Source organism: Macaca nemestrina, chromosome 7, assembly GCF_043159975.1.
Source record: "Macaca nemestrina isolate mMacNem1 chromosome 7, mMacNem.hap1, whole genome shotgun sequence".
NCBI classification, from domain to species: Eukaryota; Metazoa; Chordata; class Mammalia; order Primates; family Cercopithecidae; genus Macaca; species Macaca nemestrina.
This window is the reverse complement of record NC_092131.1, coordinates 175,908,332-175,931,237: the sequence shown is the minus strand read 5'-3', so window position 1 is coordinate 175,931,237 and position 22,906 is coordinate 175,908,332. Positions and strand designations below refer to the sequence as shown.

The window sequence follows — 22,906 nt, the reverse complement described above, 5'->3', positions numbered from 1 at the left end:
CATTCTTCTTGACCCTTGTGTGTCAAGAGCTATGAAGGGAAATAGACAGGAAGAGAAAACCATGTGGAAAAAATAACAGAAGATTAGTTTCAATCAGAATAAAGTTTGGAGAGTGAGAAAATTCTTCTAGTTGTTTGCCTATTTATATTTTTCTACCATCCAACACGAAGTATTTCTCTATGGTTTATTTTTATAGCATTTAGAACCAGAATCATCCTTTATTTCCACTTGTCTTCTTATGTATTTGAAACAATAAAGGAGCAGCCATCATTCCTAAGTTAGGCTATTTTTTTTTTTTCTTTCTAAATCTAAGTAGCCACTATGCCAGAGAGCAATTGGGCTTTTTCTTGATCCTCCCGGAGTAAACAGTACTTTTTTGAGTGGGAAATGAATTCAATAGTTTTCTGTCGCCCTGGTAGCCCTTCCCAGGAACCTTGCCCAGGTCATTTGTGGCAGTAACTGCTTCTCTATAAATAGGCTTTAAATCAAGGTTTCTGCACGCCTTCTGCGCAAGTCAAACTGGAAATAATTGAACTGAATCTCAATAATGTTGATACTGATGAAAGAATCTGGCTGCCCTTTGAATGGCTATCACAAGTTCGTTACTTGTGTTTCTTTACTGCTGTGTGAAACTGTACTTCTGTCAACACCTATCACACTATATTCTTACTATTTTTTGTTGACTCTGTCTCAAAGGCAAGTCTCCATTTTATTCATCTGTACATTTTTTACTTCCTTAAGTAGTGCCCATAGATGTTTCTTTTTTTCTTTCTTTTTTTTATTTTTATTTTTTGGAGGCAGAGTCTCACTCTGTTGCCCAGGCTGGAGTGCAGTGGTGCAATCCCAGCTCACTGCAGCCTCTGCCTCACAAGTTCAAGCAATTATCTTGCCTCAGCCTCCTGAGTAGCTGGGATTACAGGCATGTGCCACCATGCCCAGCTGATTTTTGTATTTTTTTTTAGTAGAAATTTTTCATTAATCAATGACTGAAAAGTAAGCAAAGAAAAATACATAACACAGTTGATTCTCTTTATTCACAGCAGTTACTTTCTATCAAGGGACACAAACACTGATTCACGTTAGTGAATATGGAACCGTGGCTTTAAGGGGAAATACAGAGTTAGGTTGCTCTGAGCCTCTGGTTTTGTCCATTGATCAATGCCTAACCTTGTTTTAAGTCAGAATCTGTTCCAAGAAGTCGTATTTGATATGCATTGTTGCTTCTTTAACATTGATCTTGAGGCCAACGGTCCTGTAACTCTTGCTTGAACAAAGCTCGAATAAAACATAGATTTTCTCCATAAGGCACATCTCAGCCTTCTTGTGCCTAAGAATGCTAAGCAACACTACTATTGGGGATTATTTTAAACAGTGCAGTCACCCACACAAATGCGAAAGGCCGTGAAAAGGACACTCGTTCTCAGTGTGAGAGCTGAAAGCAAAGGCAGAATACCCCCTGCTTCACTCCAGCTGGGGACGTGTACCATGAGTAGACTCCAAGTGTTTGCTGCCCTGAGCATGTCTGCAAATAACTGGGAAAGTGTCACATACATAGATTTGGGGGTGACAAATTTTAGTAAGTAGAAAAATTTTCAAATGCAGAACCTGCAAATAATGATGGTCAATTGTATACATACCAGTTTCCCTTCTGTTTACACTTCATTCACCAACGCAGGGTTTGAATTAAAATTGCTTTGGAGGCACAGGTATTAGCACTGAACACGATGCCTGAGTTTAGGACCTTGTTATCAAGCACACACTGATTAAAACTCCAACATATATTTTATGACTGTTTCCTCCATTGTGTGTATCCAGCTGTAGAGATTTGGCTGTGCATTTTTCTATAAACAGTCTTGTTCTTTTCTGCCTATGGAGAAAATGTTTAAAGCATATTAATGTCTCCTCTACTATAATAAACAGCAAAGGATGGACACAGAATGGGCCACGAGTCATCTAAATAGATACCACAAAATTAGGAATTACAGCAGACAGGAAGAACTGATGAGACCAGTGATCACTTCTCATAACTTGGTGGAAAGGGGAATTTGGCATGAGGGATGGTGGATTAACCACCTGTCCCATGAAGGGAGGTATTGATGCAGACAGACTGCATCATCTCCTGGCATGAACAGCCTCTGAATTACTAATAGTTCCATACTATGAATTAAGATTTTGTGGGTCAAAAATAGACATTTTTGTGTGGCTCATGTTAATCAGAGTGCACTCTAGTAAGGCATACCAAAGCAAACAGTCAACAGTGTGAGGCTCCCAATGGCTGGCCTTTGATTGGCAGAGGTTCACAGAGGTGGCTTCAAGGGCAGAGTTGCGAATGGAAAACGAGTGGCAAGAGGGAGGGTGAGTGTCGTTGCATAATTTATAACAGTGAGTCACACTCACTGTTGAGTCTTTCCTAGACCACAGCTGGCGCTTCTGCTATGATGGCTCTGAGTGGCCACTGGGGAAGAGAGTGAACTACATGTGGGACATCTGAGAGCAATTATCTTGGTAAATGTGATAGGACAACAATAAATATCCACCTTTTAAAGCAGACCTCTGGCCTCTGGAGCCAATTTGCAAATTGGGAGATAAATGACACATACACAAATATCATCTCATTTATTAATAAGTCTTCATAGACCTATACCTGTACCCTAGGTTGGAAATCATCACCAAACATTGAACAAATGCTTGCTATGGTTAAGGCATCATTTTAAGATCTGGGGAGGACACAAAGAAACATGAGACACAATTATTGTCCTTCAGGATTGTAGACTGTGGTTGGAAACAGGGTATATGGTACAAAAAAAGAGAGACCTGGCCAGGCGTGGTGGCTCACTCCTGTATTCCCAGCACTTTGGGAGGTAGAGGCGGGTGGATCATCTGAGGTCAGAAGTTTGAGACCAGCCTGGCCAACATGGCAAAACCCTATCTCTACAAAAACATAATCAGCCAGGTGTGTTGGTGCATGCCTGTAATCCCAGCTACTCAGGAGGTTGAGGCATGAGAATTGGCTGAACTCAGGAGGTGGAAGTTGCAGTGAGCAGAGATAGCACCACTGTATTCCAGCCTGGACAACAGAATGAGACTGTCTCAAAAAAAAAAAAAAAAAAGAAAAAAAAGAGACTAACACACTTTTGATAATTTCTAGATTAAGACATAGAATAATAATGTATTATGAAATATTACATGCTATTACCACACAAGCCCATCTTTGCTATGGAGTGTAGGTGCATGGCACACGTGTCCTGGCTCCCAGGACTGGTCTGGGGTTTTGCTTCCACAAAAACAGTCTCCAGTGCCGACTGACAGTGGGAAAACCGGGATCTGGGCAGCCAAGATGTCCCTCTTATTCACTCAATTTCTGAACCAAAGTAAAGTTCCATTTTTAACAGAAAAAATGCTAACTATCAAGGAATATGGCTTAAATTTGAGGGTACAAGGACTTTTCAACCCACATTCTAGAATGTGAGGCACACAAGTCTCTGGTCATCCCCAAGGGCAAGAGAGGAGGAGAAGAGCTGCCCCCCACCAGGAGCTCTCTCCTAGGAGGAAATGAGAGGACAAGACCCACGCTGAGAACTCCTGGTCCATTCTTCTGCAGAGAAGAGCCAGATCACCTCGCAGCACCCCACCTCCAGCACAGAGTGAATAAGTGAGTCGGGGGAGGGCCAAGGTGCCGTCTGTCCTACCCTGAGATGCAGCCCACCCTGCACTCAGTGAGAACAGAGGATGTAGCAAGGGTTTCCCAAACCTTTAACAACCACTTCAATATCAATTTACTGCAGACCATCATGGAAGGAGGCACAAAAATACAGATTTGGGATCAAAAGTTGGGACCAGTGAATGAAACGCTGGTTTGGACACTGTTGACCAAGTAGGATTCACGAGTTACCATAACAATCATCATGGAGCCAAGCCATCATGGTTAAAAGTTCCACTCCCTCCCTCCCCATCCCTTTAATGAAATGCAGTGTCCAACTACCTTACCGATGCTGGGTTCTCCATAGAGTAGCAGAACTTCCTGTGAAAACGCTAATTTCCACATGTAAGTAGCGGAGGTGGTGGCAAAAAACCATGGGTTCTGTAATTGCCACTTACAGGATAATTAAGGGCTTAATATTATAAAAGTTAATTATAAAATTATATTAATTAATTTTAATAGCCCAACGATCCTTCTGGAATTGATGTCTGAGAAGAACAAAGTCCCCAGAGAGGCCAACAGGGAAAAGGTCAAGTCAGACCGAATTTTTCAGGCCCAGAGCTGTGCCTGCTTTGTCCTGAGCTCCAATTTGGGAAACACAAGAAGAAATGAAGATGGACACATGATGACAGAGACCCTTGGGCTCCTGGGGGTGGTGGCAGGAGCACGAGTGACAGCTGTTTCCAAATATGGACCGATGACAAGATGCTTCCAAGAACCAAAAGGTAGACCTTATTACTACTTTGTAAACTTTCTCAGGCTTACATTATACAAGGGGTAATTTTTTAAAATAATCATCATGATCTTTTCTAAATGAAAAATTTGATGATGCATTTACTATCCAAATCACTGTAATAATGAACTGCCTTCTAGTCAATTTCTAATGTAATTGGGGGATCTGTGGCATAAAGCTTAAGACTTAGACACAATTCTCCTCCTCTCTGTCACAAGCTTCAAGCCTGATATTTTCCTGGCAACTCAAAGCCTTCTTGTAATATTGTCAGCAGTGTGTCTTCCTCCCCAACATTTATAAAAAGTGGTTTTGTTTGGATTTGTTTTTCTTACAGATTAGGAAAGATCTTCTTTTCATCTTTCAAGTGAAAAACATATCTGCTAGCAAGAATAATGAGGATTTGAGAAATCACTGTGGAAAAACAAGATTTGTTTATACGAAGCCAGTGACTTTGGCCTGACTGACATATGTAAGCACATCTGACAGAAGCAAAAGCAAACTTAATAATCCAATGGTTATACCCCAAGCCCACGTAATTTGAGAAGTGAGCACCTTGGGGGCAGTTTAAAGCAGGGGCTTTGGTGAAGGCAGATCTTTTTATTTTTTATTTTTTATTTTTATTTTACTTAAAAAAACAAAACTGCAGAACATGCAGGTTGTTACATAGGTAAATGTGTGCCATGGTGGTTTGCTGCACCTATCAACCCATCGCCTGGGTACTAAGCCCCACATTCATTAGCTATTTTTCCTAATGTTCTCCCTCTGCTAGCACCCCCAACCAACAGACTCTGAGATGTGTTGTTCCCCTCCCTGTGTCCATGTGTTCTCATTGTTCAGCTTATGAGTGAGAATGTGCGGTGTTTGGTTTTCTGTTCCTTTGTTATTTTGGTGAGGATGGTTTCCAGCTTTATCCATGTCCCTTTAGAGGACATGATCTCATTCCTTTTTATGACTGCATAGTATTCCATGGTGTATATGTGCCACATTTTCTGTATGTAGTCTATCATTGGTGGGCATTTGGGTTAGTTCCATGTCTTTGCTATTATGAATAGTGCTGCAGTAAGCATACGTATGCCTGTATCTTTATAAGAGAATGATTTATATTCCTTTGGGTATATACTCAGTAATGGGATTGCTGGGTCAAATGGTATTTCTGGTTCCAGATCTTTGAGGAATCACCACACTGACAGTATAAAAGTGTTACTATTTCTCCACAGCCTCGCCAGCATTGTTTCTTGACTTTTTAATAATTGTCATTCTGACTAGCATGAGATGGTGTCTCATTGTGGTTTTGATTTGCATTTCTCTAATGATCAGTGATGTTGACCTTTCTTTCATATGTTTGTTGGCCGCATAAATGTCTTTTGAGAAGTTTCTGTTCATGTAGAAAGGCAGATCTTCTTTCCCCACTATGGGACCTTGGGTTGGTGTGTCTGTGGTTTCCATGACAACTCTCAGATTTGATGATTTACTGGAAGGGCTCACAGGACTCAGGAGAGTTACAGTTTGTGACTGTGAAAGGACACAGATTAAAATCAGCAAAGAGAAAAGGCACACAGGGAAAGGTCTGAGAGAAAAAAAAAGACACAAGCTTCAAGTTGTCTACCCCCAGCGGAGTTGCGTAAGTGCTTAATGCCCTAGGAACAGTGTGTGACACACCTGCGAGGTGTTGCCATCCAGGGAAGCTCGCCTGGGCCTTTGGTATCCAGGGTTTTTATTGGGGGTTTGTCATGTAGGCAGGCAGTGCCTTCATAGCTGACCTTAGCTACTCAGTCTCCAGCCCCGCCAAGGTCCAGCTGATAGAGCCTGGCCCAAAGCCCCAAGCATACAACAAGGGAGCATCATAAGCCACATTGATAGCACAAACTATCTGAGCAAGCTGGTATAGCATGGCCGAAACCTCAGTCACACAAACATTTCTATCAGGCCTCAGATGTCACCATGCAGAAGCCCTTCAACAGCCAGTCCTTTGTCTGGAGTAGTGTAAGGTTTGAGCACCAAAGCCTGCTGAGTTGACCTTTTACTGCACGAGTAATTACTTTTCCTCCCTGGAACTTGATTTTCTTCTCAGAAAAACTACACTAATGAGAAGATCTTTGTGATAATTCGAAAGATTATCCTGAAGATAAAATATCGGTAACATGTTCAGAATAATGCCTGACTTATATCAAAAACTCCATATTATCATTTCTAAAATTTTAAACTTTTAAAAACTTTATTCCAGGGTGTGGTGAGTCTTCTGGGGTTTGCCTCCTATGTCTCAGACTTGGAGCTGGAAAAGTTGGTAAGCAAGAAATGCCAGCTGGAGCAGACACACACAAAATAAAATAGCCCCAAGAAAAGACTACTTTCTCTAGCCAAAGGAAGAGAACAGGGGCATCCTAGCCAGTTAGAATGCTTTTGGGCAGTAACTGCTCTGGCACAGCTGAACACCACAGAGAAACTGTGGCCTCACAGCTACCCCTGCCAGCAAAGACTCAGTGGGGAGCCTGTACTACCACCGCCGCTAGGCTGTAACAAGCTACCTAAACCTCTCTGGGGTGATGTCAGAGAAGGTGAGGTAGGGACCTGGGACTTCCGTATCTGATGGGTAGTAATGGGTACCCCCACACACACACACACCAACATCAGTGTATACCATGTAAACAACCAGGACTTCCAGGATATCATGATGAGAGGTGAAGCCAGCTGGACTTCCTGGGTCCAGTGGGGACTTGGAGAACTTTTCTGTCTTACAAGAGGTTTGTAAAATGCACCAGTCAGTGCTGTGTAAAAACGTACCAATCAGCACTCTGTAGCTAGCTAGTGGTTGGTAAAATGGACCAATCAATGCTCTGTAAAATGGACCAATCAACACTCTGTAAACTGGACCAATAAGCAGGACATGGGCGGGGACAATTAAGGGAATAAAAGCTGGCATCCTCAGCGGCGCGGGGGGGCAACCTGCTTGGGTCTCCTTCTATCCTGTGGAGACTTGGTTCTTTCAGTCTTCACAATAAATCTTGCTGCTGCTCACTTTTTGGGTCCACGTCACCTTTAAGAGCTGTAACACTCACTGCGAAGGTCTGCGACTTCATTCTTGAAGTCAGCCAGACCATGAACCCACCAGAAGGAACCAACTCTGGACAGGATGCTCTGAAGCACCTCTCCCCTGACCAGATGGGACGGTGTCCAAGGAGGCCTGGTGGAAAATCAGGACTTCCATCACTGCTCAATGGTAACGGCCACATCACATCTCCTACTCCATGGGGCCAGTGGAGGCCACATGGGAACCAATAACAAGGCACTGTTACAAATTCCAGCCAGGGTGGTAGCAGCAGCCCACTCGAGCCCCAACCATTAGTAACAAGGATGCCCTCCTTCCACCAAAAGCCAATGAAGGGTTGAGTAGGGAGGAAGGTGCTGAAAAACGCTGCAAGAAGCAATGACTGAAGATATCTTAAATTTAGCAAAAACCATAAACACCGAGATACAGGATGCTGTGCAGACCACAAATAGGATGAACCCAAAATAATCCCCTCCAAGGCCTGTCAATGTCAAACTTCTGAAAACCAAAGATAAATTTTAAAATCTTGAAAGGAGTGAGAAACAGTGCCTTACTTGCAGGAGAGAATCAGTTTGAATGACAGCTTATTCCTCATGATAAACTATGAAAGCAGCACAACATTTTTTATGTGCTAAATGAAAAATATTTTCAACCTGTAATTCTATATCCAGCGAAAAATAATGCATCCCAAAATAAGCTTCAGCTCAAGGATAATAGGGAATTTTGTTTATTTCTCCTTCATCTTAAAGTCCCCATTTTATACCCTGGAATTAATCTCTTAATATATGGCAATGGGAACAACTAGATTCTGTAGATAAACCCAACTGTTAGCCAGATGGATATGTTTACTCAAGTCTTGTGGTCCAAACAAGGCAATAATAAAACACCTTGACATTGATACCTTTTCCAAGGGTGGAAATTACTTTAAATCCTGTTATTGTATAGAATCATGCTATATTTAATTTACATGATGCTAAATTTGCTTTTGTAAAAACTCATTTAGAAAACTATATACATACACACACACACATATATATATACACACACACACACACACAATATATTGTTTTGTTTTGTTTTTGAGACAGAGTCTCGCTCTGTCACCCAGGCTGGAGTACAGTGGCACGATCTCAGCTCACTGCAAGCACCGCCTCCTGAGTTCATGCCAGTCTCCTGCCTCAGCCTCCTGAGTAGCTGGGACTACAGGCACCCGCCACCTCGCCTGGCTAGTTTTTTGTATTTTTAGTAGAGATGGGGTTTCACCATGTTAGCCAGGATGGTCTCCATCTCCTGACCTCATGATCCGCCCGCCTCGGCCTCCCAAAGTGCTGGGATTACAGGTGTGAGCCACCACGCCCAGCCGAAAACTATTTTTATATCCTTTTTACTTCTGGACCTCTCACATATACACTTTCAAAATACAGCAGGTAAGTAAACTGGGAACATCTTCAACAGCTAGATCATCTGCTTGGACTACATTGTAGAGCCCACTGCTCACAGTCTAGTCCCTAGCCACATACAGTTATTTAAATTTAAGTAAAACTGACATTTACTTGCTCAGTCACACTGGTCACATTCCAAGTGCTCAGCGTGGCCAGTGGCTGACGTATTGGGTGCACAGATACAAAACGTTTCCATCCTCAAAAGTTCTATTGGCAGTGCTATTTCATTGGGCTATCTGGTTCCTTTTGTTTATTGGGACTTATTTGTCTTCTTAGAACACAGGTGTTTTTATTACATGAATTGTGAATTTTGGAAATATGTATCTAATATCAGATTTTAGGTGTCAATAATATCTGATGTATTCATGTTACTGTCATATAACAAATCCACTTTTGCTTCAACAGTTCCCATCTTTTCTCAGTCTCTCAGTCTCTCTCTCTCTGCCAGAAAAGTCCACCTGCCCACTGGACATTTTGATATTAAGTGTCCAGTAAGTGCTTTTCATTGCACTTTCAAGAGGAAACCAAAATAAAACCTTAAGAAAATTATGGTATAAAGTACATAGGTTTGGTTAAAATAGCCTTCCCTCAACACACATATATATGTACACAAAATGTAAATAACACCATGCAAAATTCAAAGGTCCCCAGTGTTTTCTGTGGACTTTTGTTTAAATGTTAATAGCATTTTATTGCATGGTTTGCGTGTTTCTCTTCTTGCTGTCTAAAATGCCTTCATGGTGCCCTCATGCAAATGTTTCGAACCAGTGACTATAGTTAGCACAAACTTAATTGAAAAATTACACGATTCCCCAAATAAGCAACTGGAAATAAAATTATTAAGATTAACTTCAATAGTTATGACTATTTCTGCTATGTCAAGGAATGTTTTACTCCAGCAACAACATAAAATATTCATGAATTCTTAAAGATGGTGATGCTGGGTTTCTGGCATCAAATATTGCTCTATGGTTAGGAAATAGCTTCAAAGGCAGGACACCCTCGGGCACAATATCAGTGTGTGGATCATTACAAAGGGAACACTCTAAAAACTAGTGAATCTACAGAATCGAATCCAAGGAAGCTCTGCATTGGCTTCAGTAAACGGAGCCAATGCAGTAAATGGATGGCTTCTGTCCACCAGTAGATGGAGAGGCCACGCTGACTTGCCCTCCCCTTTGTTCCCCGGTGTACCGCCACTGAACTCCAGCAAAATGGATTCTCAATGACTTCTTTAACTGCTGCTCGAATTTCACTAGGTCTGTCGTTCCCGAGCTTTAGAGGGCTGTGTGTCAGCTGCAGAGCTCGTCAAAATGCAGATTTCTGAGCTGTGTCCTAGAGATAATAATTCATTCAGTCTAGGTAGGACCCAAGAACCTGCATTTTGCGAAGCACTCCCATGTCATTGGATACAGGTGTTCCATTAACCACCCTTTGAAAAGCATGAACCAAGCTCTCCCTTTCTTCATACATTCTCTAACCTAAATTTTTAACCATTTTGCAATGGACAAGAGCATGAGTTAGGAAACTAGGCAGGTTTGGGTTAGAATAGCACATCTCTACTTAGTCTTATTAATCTTGGACAAATTACTTATTATTTTTAATATTGAGGTTTTCCCCTCATATTATTGTAGTTGTTGTCATCTTGACCACTATCTTCAGTGGCCATAATCCGTTTAATAACGTGCACAGTTTCTATTAAGAATCTTATGTGAGGCAGAATTTCTTCTAGGCAGCTGTGTGGCATCTCTTTGAAATTAGCCTAGTAACCACTAGACACACAGGTATTTTTTTTCTATCGCTTTAGAAGTATTACTCTTTTTTCTCTCTCTCTCACTTTTTCTTCTCTTCTTCCTCTTTTTTCCTTCCTTCCTTCCATTCTGATGTTTGTTGTGAAGACTATAATTTCTTCTATATTCCCCAAAATATCATAATCTGGCAACCTGCTTGATTCAACTCAGAAATTTCGTTTCTGGAGTTTTTCAAAGGTCCATAGTCTGCCTTTGGGTTCATTGAACTAGGGTTATTTTATTGGCACAGATTTTTAAAGATTGTTAAAGTTATTGTGTCTTGACTTCCGCTTCTAGCATCTTCTTGGTGGTCCCATAAAAAGAAAACTGTCCTAAGTGACTCAGCCACAGCTTAGAAACACCACATCTGCATCATTACATAAGAATACGTTCTGATGTATTTTTAAGCACTATATTCATAATGTCAGTCTTTAATTCAACTTGCATCCTATGAAATTGGTCTGTTTTATATTTGTTGAAAACCCTTTTCATTTTATTTTTGCTGGAGTCCGACAGTTAAATCATTTTTCCCATTTTTTACGGATTGACGTGTCAGGAAATTGAGTAATTCAGCTAATTAAAAGGTCTAAACCTCATTCCAGGTAATTGATTCTCTAGAGAAAATGGAAGGAAGGTGTGTTATAAATAGCAATGCATTCTTGATACTCTTTGGTCTCTTTTTATTGATTCAGCAATCTGTCTGAGTCGCCTGGCCCAGTGGGTTCTTCTGGAGCGCATGCACATAGGTGTGGATCACACACAATCATGGACACGTCGGATTCCAGCTACGAGAGTAGTGAGAGGTTCGTCAACTTGTATTCTGTCCTCTATCTTTATAGAGAGCCAGAGAAAACACTGGGAAAATGGCAAGGCAGGCCCGAGGCACAGTGGGTTTATGACTCGCGCTTGTACGTGAGACAGGGTCTCACTGTCACCCAGGCTGGTGTGATCACAGCTCACTGCAGCTTCGCCCTCCTGTGCTGAAGCCTCTTGAGTAGCTGGAACTACAGGTGTGCACCTCCACACCTGGCTATTTTTTAGACGTTTTTTTACAGAGATTGGGGTCTCACTATGTTGCCCAGGCTGGTGTCAAACTCCTGGGCTCAAGTGATCCTCCAACTTCAGCCTCTCAAAGTGCTAGGATTACAGATAAGCCACTGCACCTGGCCCCATTTTTTTATATATACTGAGCAACTGGCTTCATAAGAAGAAAACCCAGAGCCATGTCCTGATCAACAGAAATTAATAACAAATTTTAAATCAGCAACACGTTTTTTATTTTTCAATGAATTACATTGACATTCATTTATTCATTATTTCATCTTTATCCTTGTGTTTTTAACCTTTTTTTAAGCTTTATTGGGGTATAATTAATATATAAAATTGTACATATCTAATGTATACAATTTGATGAATTTGGATATATGCAAACATCTGTGATATCATCACCACAATCAAGGTATTAAACATATCCATCACCTTCCAAAGGTTCCTTGTGTTCGTTTATATATGTATGTGTGCATGTGTGTATATGTGCATGTGTATGTATGTGTGTGTGTATATGTGTGTGCGTGTATGTGTGTGTTCATGTATGTATATATGTGTGTATGTTTGTAGTAAGAACACTTAGCATAAGATCTATGCTCCGAACATATTTTCAAGTGTTAACTATTTGCACTATGCTGTACAGTAGTTCTCTAGAACTTACTCATCTTGCATAACTGAAACTATATCCACTGAGCAAGCCAGTCACAGAAGGACATACATTTGTTTTTCTTTTTTAGGAATTTCAAAGTGCTGTATTTGTATTCATTTCTAAGTACCTGGACAATGCCATACTCCAACTAAGACACTTTATGCAGTAATAAAAAAGAACCCAATCCAGATATCTGTTCCATCAGTGAAGGCCATTTGATTAAAAAAATGTTTCTATCAGTCATATCAGTAAGAGAAGTACTAGTATATAAGGAGATAAGTGAAAGAAAGTATTTATAAAACAAAAGTATTTATAAAACAAAATCTGTCATGAACTTGAGCAGACTTCAGCACACACTGTCATGCTAATTTGTGATGAAATATAATAGAAATTTTAAGGCAAAGGACATAGTAATTTGATCCAGGTCTTGTGTTCAAATGTTCCCTGATCAATGCAACAGAAAAAATATTAAACACTAATCAAGGAAATTTGTTTAGGTGAGTGATAATGATATTGTAATTATGTTTTGATTCACTTTTATTTTATTGAAGTATATTTGACAACTGTTTATATTTAAGGCATACAATTTGATCATTTGATATACAGATACACTGTGAAATAATCACAAACATGTTAATTAACATATCCATCATCTCACATAGTTACCTTTTTCTTTTTGGGTGAGAAGCTTAAGATCTGTCCTCTTAGCCAATTTGAAGTATACAGTAAGGTATCATTAACCATAGTCACATTGCTGTGCATTAGGCCTCCAGATCGTATTCATCTTGCTAACTGAAATTGGTGCCCCTTGACCAACATTTTCCCATTTTCCACAATAACGAATATTTCATTTTTTTAATCAACAAATTTCAATATGTTTTATGTTCCAGTTAGAAGCAACTGAAACAAAAGCCCTCCTCTCTGGGTCTCTGGTCTGAGAGACGGAATGTAAGAGTTACAATGTCACCTAAGGAGAACAGCAGGAAATCTGAAGTGTAGCCTGGATTTCAGACATCCTGGTATTCCATTTCTCACGCCAGGCATTTGGCACTGCTGGGCGTTTGCTCCACCTGAACTCAATTCCTGTCACCATCTTCCTGGCCCCTGAAACTTGTTCCTCCCTGGTGAGTTCAAAGATGGCCCTTTCTTTGACACCTTCCCTCGTCCTCCTTCCTTTATCACTCCGTGTTACCCTCAACTTTTCCCAAGACGAAATCAGTGATTCCCTTCCCTGAGCTCCCAAAATCCTCAGAATGCACCTCTGAATAGCGGCGCCCCAGTTTAAGACAGGTATGGCTTATGTTTGTTCCTCTGATTTGACTACAACCTCCGGGAAGGCGGGGCCCAGCCACTCCACGCGCTTGCAGGTCCTCTAGTCCTCCATGGGTGCTCAGATCCACGTCCTGGGTTGTGCTGACTCAGACAGGAGGAGAGACGCCGCCCCCAGGCTGCTGCGCACCCTGTGCCTGCCCCAGCTTGCCTGCTCCCTGTCTCTCAAGCACCGCGGGGTGGTTTTCTAGCAAGGAATAATAACAGGCAGCCCTCTTGTGGAGGAGCCTGAGATTAACCAGTTCTTTTTTGTGTGAAAGTTAGATAAGGCGTTGTGATCATACGTGCTCTTGGCCTGTTCCACTTCCCCAGGACCGTTCCACCTTTGTGTTTCAGGTATTTCAGCACTGACGCCTCACAGCAACGTGGGATGTCACCTCAAAGCCTGATTCTGTGAGCTTGGCAGGTTTCTGAGCTTTAAGACAAATAAAATGTTTTGGCCACAAGCACATACTTATGTGGTCTGCCCCGGCCTGTGATAATGGGTAAACAGCAACTTTGGTGATGAGTCAGTGCATGGACCTGTCCCATGCATGATGTGAACCTGTGCCATGCCTGGAGTGCGCCTGCACAATGCACTACATGAATCTGTGTGATGCATGAGGTGAACCTGTGCAGTGCTGATGTGAATCTGTGCCGTGCATGGAGTGAACCCTTGCAATGCATTATGTGAATCTGTGTAATGCATGCATGGAGTGGACCTGTGCAACGCATTCTGTGAGTCTGCATAATGCATGCATGGAGTGGACCTGTGAAATGCATGGAGTGAACCTGTGCAACGCATTCTGTGAGTCTGTGTAATGCATGCATGGAGTGGACCTGTGCCATGCATGAAGTTCCATGTGTTTTTAAACCCAGCCCCAGCCAAAGTTATGTGTTATAAATTATTCCAGATTAAATTGAAATAAATATCAAACGTCAACAGAGAACCCCATCCACTGGACCAAACCATCCCTAAAACACAACACAGATGAGTTCCGATGTGTTCTGTCAGCCTCATAACTACCCCTGTCAGGTAATTTATAATGTGATTCAAGAAGCCGTGTGCTGTTTCCTTACCTTTTAGTTCTCTCTTTCCCCTTTGGAATATCTCACCTTTTTATACCACAGGAATAAAACTATGGTTAGAAATAATTAAATTGTAACTTACACATTCTGAGCATGGCTCAGTGTGTAAAGGAAATGCTTCACATTTTGGGCAGTAAAGCGAATCTGAAGTATGTCACGCGAGTAATTGTCTCCTAGGAGACCCAAGCGCACATCATTGCCATGGAGACCACCTCGGTAGGCCCTCTCTGCTTGAAATGATTAGCATGGATCATCAGCTGGGGTTTGTTTTGGAGGAGGAAAGGCTATAAATACATGGCCAAGCCTTACAAACTCTGACAGGCCGTGTGCTCGAGCATGGGCTTGGGATGCAGAGATTTCCAAGTCCAGCTGTGGCATCACAGGTGAGGACCTCATGGACTGTATCCCTAACACACACCTTACACCTGAGGACACACACCTTACACCTGAGGACACACACCTTACACCTGAGGACACACACACCTTACAGCTGAGGACACACCTTACACCTGAGGACACACACACCTTACACCTGAGGACAGACACACCTTACACCTGAGGACAGACACACCTTACACCTGAGGACACACACCTTACACCTGAGGACAGACACACCTTACACCTGAGGACACACACCTTACACCTGAGGACACACACACCTTACAGCTGAGGACACACACACCTTACACCTGAGGACAGACACCTTACACCTGAGGACACACACCTTACACCTGAGGACACACACACCTTACACCTGAGGACACACACACCTTACACCTGAGGACACACACCTTACACCTGAGGACACACACCTTACACCTGAGGACACACCTACCTTACACCTGACGACACACCTACCTTACACCTGAGGACACACACACCTTACACCTGAGGACACACCTACCTTACACCTGACGACACACCTACCTTACACCTGAGGACACACACACCTTACACCTGAGGACACACACCTTACACCTGAGGACACACACCTTACACCTGAGGACAGACACACCTTACACCTGAGGACACACACACCTTACACCTGAGGACACACACACCTTACACCTGAGGACACACACCTTACACCTGAGGACACACACCTTACACCTGAGGGGACACACCTTACACCTGAGGACACACACACCTTACACCTGAGGACACACACACCTTACACCTGAGGACACACACCTTACACCTGAGGACACACACCTTACACCTGAGGGGACACACCTTACACCTGAGGACACACACCTTACACCTGAGGACACACACACCTTACACCTGAGGACACACACCTTACACCTGAGGACACACACACCTTACACCTGAGGACACACACACCTTACACCTGAGGACACACACACCTTACACCTGAGGACAGACAGGAGCAGTCGGCACCAGGGGTGAGGCAGGCAGCCAGCGATCCAGGAGGGGCTCCTCCAAAAGCCATGCTGGGAAACTCTCCCCAGAAGCAGCCGGCAGCCCTTCCCTCATTTGCCTTGCCTGACCCACGCCTCTCCCTGAGTGTTTCCAAAGGGCGGCAGCCGCAGGAGAGGGCCAGTGCTCCTGAGAGGGCCAGTCCTCCTGAGAGGGCCAGTGCTCCTGAGAGGGCCAGTCCTCCTGAGAGGGCCAGTGCTCCTGAGGGGGCCAGTGCTCCTGAGTGGGCTAGAGGAAGAAAAACCGTGCCATGGGAAAAACCTATCCTGTTAGCAATTTTGAAATCTATAATACATGACTATTAATTGTAGTCACCATGCAAAGCAATAGATTACTAATGCTTACTCCTCCAGTCTAACTGGAACTTTGTACACCTGGGTCAGCATCTCTTCTCATCCCCTCCTTCCCCCCAGCCTATGGTAATCACCTTTCTACTCTCCGCTTCCATGAGTTGAATCTTTTCATATTGCATATTTAAGTGAGATTATGTAGTATTTGTCTGTCTTTGCCTGGCTCCTTTCACTTAAAATAATGCGTCCAGTTCTATCCATGTTGCCACGAATGACAGAATTCCCTTCCCTTTTACCGCTGTAGGTGTTCCACTGTAAGGTGGTGAGGTGATGGATATGTTAATTAGTTTGAATCTTTCTAAAATGTACACATAGATCAAAATAGGTACAATTAGTATTTGTCAATTAAATTAATTTTAAAATGAAGACAAAAATGCACAATGTTGTATTTTTCACCTAGATTCCCTGAAACTCATTTTTGACGTCACAACAACAAAATTGCCGTGAGCACAGCTTTAGCCGTCATGTTCATTGCTGCACCCAGCTACTGACCCCTCCTGTTTCAGAACCAGGGGCGGTGCTCGGGGCTGGTGCTGTGAGCTCAGGAGCCGGGGAGACTCCACCTCCACCCTCAGCGAACGGCTTTTGTTTCAGGGATTGCCAGGCATGCAGCACACCCAGCTGCAGAGAGAATGGGAACGCTCAAGGAAACATTGTGAAGATGTGATTTGCTAACAGCCAGAGGATGAAAAGGAAAAGGGGAAAATGGCTGAAAAGATCGACGTCAGAGTGTTGCTCACTCACTCTGTGGCAGGTGGGCCTCTGAAATCCTCTTGACTGGGACTTGCGTTTTATACACAGCACTGGGAAATGTGTTTTCTGAGAACCTGTTTGAACTGATGGGAGTTTGGAGGTGGTGATATCCGAACATCATGTTTTTTAACCCTCTTCTATTTTATTTATTAAGTGAAGTCTTAATATTTCTTCCACTTCTCTTGGGCTCCTAAGAGCACTTTTCCACACATGCAGGGCACTGCTCTTTGAGAGCTCTGATGTTGGCCACTCCCCTGTGACCCTCTGCAAGCTGTTAGAGCCACGCTGCTCCCATGGCATTTAGTGAGTTCTGGTTTCCATGAGTGGGCCTGACTTCTCGGAGGTCAGTGGTGCGGATAATTGCTTCCCAGCTGGCTTGTGGGCTCCTGGTGGGAAAGGCCTGGGTGTGACTTACCTTCGCGCACTTGTTTCATTCATTCACCCATGCAAAAAAGGGTTCACCAAGCACTGAAGTGTCAAGCATTGGATGAGACTGGCAGCTCCCTGGGAGAGCAGCAGCAACGTCAAGGAGCAAATGATGTGAGGGCACAGGGCAGAGAGCCGGCTGCACCATGGCCATCATGCTGAGAGAGATGCTGCCAGAGCAGGGGCCCTGTCACAGCTGGACATTCAGGGAGAGCTGCACTGAAGGACAGCAGGCATTTAGCCCTGCAAAGAGAAAAGGGAAAACCCCAAAGCATCCAGTCTAGGGGAAAGACAGTGGAAAGCCCAGGGGCCACATGGGTGGGGATTGCCCTAGAACTCCAGGCAGGCCAGCGTGGCAGAGGTTAGTAAGTGAAAGTGTGGGTGGGCCCCATGTCATGAGACCTGCTTGGGGGCTTTGACTACAATCTGTGTGGAAAGCAGAACCTATGAAGGGCCTTCAGCATGGGATCATAGTGGCACTGGAGTTTCCAAAAGGGGTACTTTTTTGAAGAGGTTGGAGGGAGGTGGGAATAGAACCCATTCAGAAGAGATGGCTGTGTCTTGACTGTGGTTGCACTGGGCTATGGGAGTTCCTTGCCTTGGTGCAGCTGTAATCAGGCCCCAGAAATCAGGAGGAGATGGTTAGAACACAGGCAAAAGCGGCATCATCATCACATCAACCACTTTGGGTTACTGGCTTTGAGGAAGCCAGTACCTCTGAAACGGGGAAGAATACTACCGAGCAGGACTCGTGTGCCCTGTAAACTCGTGCTGTGAATTGGTCACCGTGTGTCCTAAGCATGTATCCCCTCATTGTCCAGGAGGATGCAGGTGAGGGTGTCTGCGGCTGCTTTAGCCCCCAGCCTGTATCATGAGACCCATGCAGCCTCCTCCACCCAGCCCAGCGTGCTGCACAGATCATCACCTGCTCTAAGTGCATGATGGAAGAAAAGCCAGGAACACAGCAGAATCTGTCCAAAACGGTTTTTGAAGTCTGTCCTCCGGACACAATCTCAGGGAAGTAAGAGGGTTCCATGTGCAAATAAGTTATGGCACCTTTGGCAGAATGCTGCACGCTACATCTTCTGTGCACCTTTGGGGATTTGTAATGCAACAGCATATCAGTGACTCGGAAGAGGCCCTCAGTGAGAAGCCCATTTCCAATGTCCTTTAACTTAAGACTTCTCAGACATATTTGACCATGCGACAAGCTTCTTTTTAACATAATACCTATTAATATTTCATAGTGGACACATTAAGAAACGCCATCATAAACCGGGCGCAGTGACACAAACCTGTAATTCCAGCTACTCTGGAGGCTGAGGTAGGAGGATTGGTTGAGCCTAGGAGTTCAAGGCTAGCCTGAGCAACATAGTGAGACTGTGTCTCTAAAAATAAAAACTAATTTAGAAAAAGAAATGTCATTATGGGTTTTCCTGGATTGAGATGGGTGGAGGGCTTTTGAAGGAGTAGAACAGAGAAAACTAGAATCATTGAAAAAAAGTGAAGCAGCCAGGATGAATGCTTATATAAAATCTGCATGCATAAACAGATTCATTCATTTAAACGTATGCATTTTCAAAGCACATTCACTCCTGATGCCTTTTATTCTCACAAGTGTGAGGTAGGTGGTGTTGGGGCTCGGAAACTAGTAACCCAAAACACATGCCGATATGCTGAACTGAGGAAGGCTCAAGGACTCTCACCTTAACCCCCTCCCCAACGGTCTCCACCAAGGAAGCGGAGTTCCTTTATCTACATAAGATCCAGACCCACCAAGGAGAACAACTGTCTTTCCTTCCCCTCCCTGTTACCTCATTTTCTATTGCAGAAAAGAAGACCAAGATGTGACCGCACCTGAACAGAGCCTTTTAGGAATATAATGACTATCTCCAAGGGTCATTTGAATACCAGACAGAACTATTTACAAGTTAATCTTCTTTCCTGGATTCAGTCTCCCTAGCAATTATTTATTACAGCCCAATAGAATTCCTCCTCTCCCCATTGCCATAAGCTGTTTTACCAGGATCCAAGACCCTCTTTTGAAACTATCACCACAGAGTTGACAAGGATTGCATTACAGGTTCTAGACAGAAATAGTTGTGTCCTGCAAAAGGAAAATAAAATCTCAGGACTCCAAACTCACTATCCCTTAAAGAAATGTTAAACTTGAAAATTGAGTCATGCAAAAATAAATAAATAAATAAAAATCTGCCTTTGCTTTTGTTCCTAAACCAAGATCTCCTCAGGTGGCCTCCCTCGCCTTGACAACGGAAATGAACAGTTTATCTTCATGGGTACGGGACAAGATGAGACTAGACATTGTCCCTCCTCCCATTCCCTGACCAATGCATATTTGACTTATTCCTCGACTCTAGGTTGACTTTATCTTATGTAAAGTGCAGATTTACTGAGCATGAGCCGAATGCGTAATTGACTCTTCCTCTACCCCATGCTTTTCACGGGCAATGTGTGGATTCAGTGGGCACTAATCAAAGGCTCATGAGAATGTGACCATACCCTCCCTCTTTTATTTTCTTTCCTCCTTCCCTTCCTGCCTTGTTTTTTTCCCCCTTCAAATGCTGTAAACCTGAAAACTCTCTTTGGAAAATGTATGGGCCATAGATCCTATTGTGGCTTGTGTCTCTTTTTCCTGGATGTGTCCTCAATCTTGGCAAAATAAACCTCTGAATTGGTTGAGACCTGTCTCTGATACTTTTTTTTTGGTTTGCTGCCCCTACACTGGAAACTAGTTTCATCAATGAAACAGCATCGTCCTCAGCACAGATGTAAGTGCTGTCTGCTTGAAGAATGCCTCGCCTGTTCACTTCAGGTGGTGGTGACCAAGTGCAGTCAAAGCATTGATCTGATTTGATTTAAGCAGATAGAAATAATCATGGCTGCCCTTCATGGCAACTAGAGGGGAGATTGTAATTAGCAGGATCTTTGTGTTTAGGAAGACCCACCTCAACTTTGAGGCTATTCTGTCTCCACTATTAAAATACCAAAATTAGAATGAACTGCTGGCTCTCACACACAGAAGCGTGGCAAATTTAATATAGATCAAAAGGGATGAAATTGTCCCCCGCCACATCTGGCTATGGAAGATATGGCTATGAAAACCAGACATGCTTCAGCATCTGTTGTTATGACAGGACCTCTCCTAAGGAAATTTTGATGAGTAGTTGACCTGCGGTGAACAGGCCCCAAATCTACTCCCTTTTAATTCACACAGAGCTCAAGGTTGGAAAAGAACCTAAATTGGCTCCTAAATTAGTAAAACCAAGCTATTTTGATCATTGTGTACACAGATTTTAAATGGAAACACATAAACTGAATAAGACAACTTAATAAAGGGAAGAAGCTGTTACCTTTAACTCAGAGGATGAATATCATGTTTTTGGAGCCCAGGTATAAGAGCTGCATCTCAGAGACGACATTATGACAATAAAGAGCATTTATTTCAGACAAAAATTACGTGACTTGTTTTGCAGCCACATTGCACCAACTGTATTGATTGTCGAACTTTTCTCCTTTGAACACATCTGTGGTTCATTGTTCTGCTGTATTATTCTCTTAATTGTCAGCTTAACATTTTCCATTTCTTCTAATTTTTCATCCAATTTTAGAGGCCTTTTGATATGGTTAGGCTTTGTGTCCCCACCCAAATCTCGTCTTGAATTGTAATCCCCAGGTGTTTAAGGGAGAGACCTGGTGGGAAGTGATTGGATTAAGGTGGCAGTTTCCCCCATGTTGTTCTCGTGATAGTGAGTGAGTTCTTATGAGATCTGATGAATTTAAAAGGCAGTTTTCCTAGCTCTCACTAGCACTCTGTCTCCCTCTGCCATGTGAAAAGGTCCAAATTTGCTTCCTCTTTGCCTGCTGCCATGATTGTAAGTTTCCTGAGGACTCCCAGGCCATGTGGAACAGAGTCAATTAAACCTCTTTCCTTTATAAATCACCCAGTCTCAGGTATTATCTTTACAGCAGTGCAAAAACAGACTAATATACCTTTCAATGGAGATGGCTTTATATAAGCTAGTGTTAACCTGCATTTTTATTACTTGGTTTGGAATAACATAGTCCCATCCAATTATTGTACCTTAATGCTTTCTGGCCACTTACTCCCTCCTGAAATCATCCTGGTTCTCAAAGCATCTTTCCATCTCACCTCTTCCTCTGGAATTCATAGAAAACCAAAATGGTTCTATTAATATATTTGTATGTGCTTTTGGTGGAAAGTATTCTCAGCTCCTGATAAAGGGACATGTACAAGAATAGATGTTGCAATTTCACAAACACATTCAAATGGAAAAAAAAATCCATAGGCAGGTAAAGCTATTGTAATGATGAAAAGGAGGCCTAGCGTGAGTAACTTTTTCTCCTAACCCCCCTGCAGGAGTGGTATCTTTTAGGTTCGTTGTTTTTACTTATCTCTACATGTATATTAAGATAACTATGGGAAGAATTTAATTTATAGTTTAACTTTTTAAAGCAAAGATAGTAATAGTCTTTTTTTCCAACATTAATCCCCTGAGGACATAAGAAAGTATGTACACAATTAATGATGCTAAAGATTTATAGGAACACTGTGACCTGACATTATCTGAAGTCAACTGACCAAGAATAAAGAAGCTTTACAACCTCCTCGGACCCTTGCTGCCACCCAGATGACTGTGGTTATTGGTCCCCTCTTGGCCTCAACCCCCTCCCTCTTCTGCCTTCTCCTAATATAAAAGGAGACTAAAATTCTATTAACTTGAGATGGTTCATTAGGACACTAGTCTGCCATCTTCTTGCTTTGCTGCTCTCTGAATAAAGTTACCTTTCTTGCCCCAGCACCTTGTTTCTGGACTTATTGGCTGCTGCACAGTGTATGGTAGGAGTTTGGATTGGGCTACACTAAGAGGGAGATAAGCTGATGAAGGGTAAAGTCCAGACTGGGGAAATTGAACATAACTGAAAAAAAACACACCATCCTGGCCGGGCGCGGTGGCTCAAGCCTGTAATCCCAGCACTTTGGGAGGCCGAGACGGGCGGATCACGAGGTCAGGAGATCGAGACCATCCTGGCTAACACGGTGAAACCCCGTCTCTACTAAAAATACAAGAAAATTAGCCGGGCGAGGTGGCG

The 22,906-nt window shown here is 43.0% G+C and overlaps 2 long non-coding RNA genes across 2 annotated transcripts in view; both read left to right on the top strand.

The window, feature by feature from the left end:
* The window catches only part of LOC105499075 (uncharacterized), a 63,246-nt gene extending 51,463 nt beyond the window's left edge, over positions 1-11,783 (top strand). The window contains exons 2-4 of the long non-coding RNA XR_011606281.1: positions 4,163-4,425; positions 4,768-4,902; positions 11,404-11,783. This is a non-coding gene — a long non-coding RNA (uncharacterized lncRNA). The remainder of the gene's footprint in view (positions 1-4,162; positions 4,426-4,767; positions 4,903-11,403) is intronic.
* A 3,238-nt stretch (positions 11,784-15,021) lies between these two features.
* On the top strand, positions 15,022-17,482 carry LOC139355511 (uncharacterized). Its single transcript, XR_011606280.1, has 2 exons — positions 15,022-15,187; positions 17,189-17,482. It is a non-coding gene; the product is annotated as an uncharacterized lncRNA (long non-coding RNA).
* Positions 17,483-22,906: the final 5,424 nt, after the last annotated feature.